Here is a 3,476-nt window from a genome sequence, read left to right on the forward strand (position 1 = left end):
TCAACTGAGTCACAGGTCTACAGAAAAAGGTTGGATTGAATCTTGCGTGCAACAATCGTTGTTGTTGATTCATTTATTTGAGCTTATATGGCATTCCAAGAAAAACATTCCGAGACTACAGTTGTCAGATTAAAATGCAATTAGCAAACAAAAAGTGCAAAAGGCCTCTATTACATAAGAATAATCAGCTGCATGCTCCTTCACAATCATCTGGGACAATGTCTCCTGTCCAGAGACCTGAGCTCCCTCAGACCTGGCCCTGGCCCTTCCCTCCGTAGTCTCCCAGCATGTCTCCAGGGATCTATCCTCATCACCAGCAATAACCCTCTGTGTGTGTGTGTGTGTGTGTGTGTGTGTGTGTGTGTGCTCAGGCAGGAACCCCAGTACTCCAGTAACCCCCCACCCGTGGGGTGAGGGGGTGAGAAGATTTTGAAACCAAGAAGTACAATGGCACACATTAAAATGAAATTTAGTTGCTTGCTCTCAAAGTGTATACATACATAACTCATATTTAAAAATACTATTACAACATATGTATAGAGTAGACCTATACTCTTACATATAAGTAGGAGAAGGGGAAAGAGGAGGAGGAGGAGGAGGAGGAGGAGGAGGAGGAGGAGGAGGAGGAGAAGAAGAAGAAGGAGGAGGAGGAGGAGGAGGAGGAGGAGGAGGAGGAAGAAGAAGAAGAAGAAGAAGAAGAAGAAGAAGAAGAAGAAGAAGAAGAAGAAGAAAGAAGAAGAAAGAAGAAGAAGAAGAAGAAGAAGAAGAAGAAGAAGACAACTTTGGCATGGAAGCATCAGAAGGTAGCTAATCTAATCCAACTACCGTTCAATACAAAAATCATTACTACAGCAATTGTTCATCTCACGAATGTGGGGCCCTTTCCTTGAGTCTCTAGTCAACTTGTGTACAGTTTTGTAGTGAAAATGGGGCATAGGTTATTATCTTAACAAACAAGTAACAATACAGCTTCTTGTAATGCAGATCCTTATGAAAGGGGAAAAATTGAGTTCACAGTTGACTAAGAAAATAAACATAGACACAAGAAAGGAGAAACTGATTTTGTTGTAAAGTATGGAGCAACCACAATAATCAGTAGCACCGGAGGTTGTCGCAAAAAAATTACAGCCACAAGAAAGGGGTTTCTTTTGCAAACTGGTGAGGCAGGATTGGTGTGTGTGTGTGTGTGTGTGTGTGTGTGTGTGTGTGTGTATGTGACAGAGAGAGAGAGAGAATGAGAGAATGAGAATTTCTGGCTTTTCTCTTGAGAGCAATCAGAATCACTTCTGCTTTTCGCTGACTGACCCGTCAGGCCCCCTGTGTCTTCAGCAGAGACTCATTAATGCAGCCCCAGCCATGAAAATCAATCCTCTTAAGTGGAAATCGATAGCTGTAACTAATATTAATAGAGATTATGCCATCTCTATTGCACTTTGCAGTTGGAAATGAATTATTTTTAGCAGCCATTCAGCTTCGCAGGGCAAAAGAAGGCTGGGGATTTAGCGTGGTCCGGGGGGGGGGGGCTGCCAGAGAGAGGGCAAGGAAGTCAAAGATTGGGGAGAGGTGTCAGCCAGGGCCGGCCATTAGATCTGGGGAGGGGTTGCAAGGAAGGCCCGCTGTGAAGGGGCACCAGGCAGAGGGCCAGGCAAGGAAGCAGCCACAGGAGGAGATGCAGCTCTGGCTGCTGGAACTGCAGGAGGAGATTTTAGTGCCACCCATCCGGGGAATTGCAGCTCCTCTTGGTGCCAAAGACTTGTCCACAGAAAGTCCGGCTGCCCCTGGGGCCTGCAGGAATGGGAGACCCTGTGTGTGTGTGTGTGTGTGAGACTCTTTGCCATGGCCTCTCTTTCTCTGACTCCGCCCAGTCTACCTGGAGGGAGGTTGTTGAAGGGGGAAAGAAGAGGAAGCCACCCTTTTATACTGGCTCAGAGAAAAGAGGGTGGGAAGAAGCAAGAGACGGGCTAAAGCACTTCTTCCAGCTGGCCAGGACCCAACCTTCTTTAACAGATTAGGATGTGTGGCAGGCAGGCCCCTCTCCCTTCCTGCTGCGGGGATGGGGTGGGGACCCCCGAGCAGTATGGAGCCCACGGAGTGGTTGCTCTGATTGCAGTCGTGGGGGGTGGGTGGGGGGATTCATTGGATTTTGAATTTGGAGCTGTATTTCCGTAAGCCACCTGGAATCAGGAGTGAGCTGGGCTGTCACACCTGCCCTGACTTGGGCTAATAGGAAGGAAAGAGGCACGACTCCATTGGAGGGAAAGGAATACTTCTAGGAAGAGCCAAGGGGTTTTAGAGCGCAGCAAAGCCAGAACAGGTTTGCACAGGAAGATTCCCCAGTTAACTTTCCTTTTCCTGTGTCCCCCCCCCCCGTTATTTCCCCATTGTCCAGTTACATTCAAAGGAATTATTTCAGTAACAGTCCTTGCATTGGCGGGCTAGATGGCGAGCCATTAACATTCCCCTCCCAGGTCTCCTCTGCCTTGGCTTGGGACAATGTCTCATCTCGGAAAGGCGGGATGAGTAGTTTCAATTTCCTCCTTCCCAGCGGTCCCTCCCCCACCCACCCACCCGCCCCATTATCTATGGCAGGCTGGCATCTAGCAAAGCAAGGCTGAAGCTCAGGAGGGCAGTTCTGACATATAAATTTGCTAAATAAACAAACATTTAAATTAATTAATGAGCAAGATGTTTGTGTCAGGAGCATCACAATTAAAATAAAGCATATTATATGACATAAAATATAAAACGCCAGATGAAAATATGTACAAATTAAATAAAACTTGCCCAGAAACTAGCAACATTAATTATGTTCTGTTGCCCTGCCATGAAGTCCTTAAGTGTACATTGATGGGGATACAAAGGGCGGGTATCCATATTTGTCTGCTCTCTTCTGATTTATTTTATTTTTATTTTTATTTTATTAGATTTAGATACCGCCCTTTCCCGAAGGACTCAGGGCGGTTTACAGGGCATTTTAAAATCACATCAATACAAAATACAAAAGTTAAAAGACAATTAAAAAGATTAAATTATCCCTGCAAATAGAACAGTTAAAATTCTCAGCCTGGGCCAGAGAGCTCGAAGAGCCAGGTCTTCAGGTCCCGGCGGAATGAACGCAGGTCAGGGGCGGTCCTGAGCTCCACGGGCAGCTGGTTCCAGAGGGCAGGCGCACCCACAAAGAAGGCCCTCCCCCTGGGTGTTATCCGCCGGCAATCTTTTACCTGCCTACAGATAACACCTGCCTACACAGCAGAGACCCCATCCAACTCTTTTCTTGGCCTTTCAGAAGTGTCTGCCGTTGCCTGCTCCGCACGACATTAAGTTACACTCCTTTTTTCATCCTGGCTGCTGCCCATCTTATAGGCTGCAGCTGCAATTCTAACAATTGAATTCTTCACTCTCTTGAAGTGAGAAGAACTACTTACATCACCTTACTTTTTTCAAAGATTTAATTTTGACACGGCACGACTTGTGAT

The sequence above is a fragment of the Vipera ursinii genome (assembly GCF_947247035.1).
Source record: "Vipera ursinii genome assembly, chromosome: 16".
Lineage (NCBI taxonomy): Eukaryota > Metazoa > Chordata > Lepidosauria > Squamata > Viperidae > Vipera > Vipera ursinii.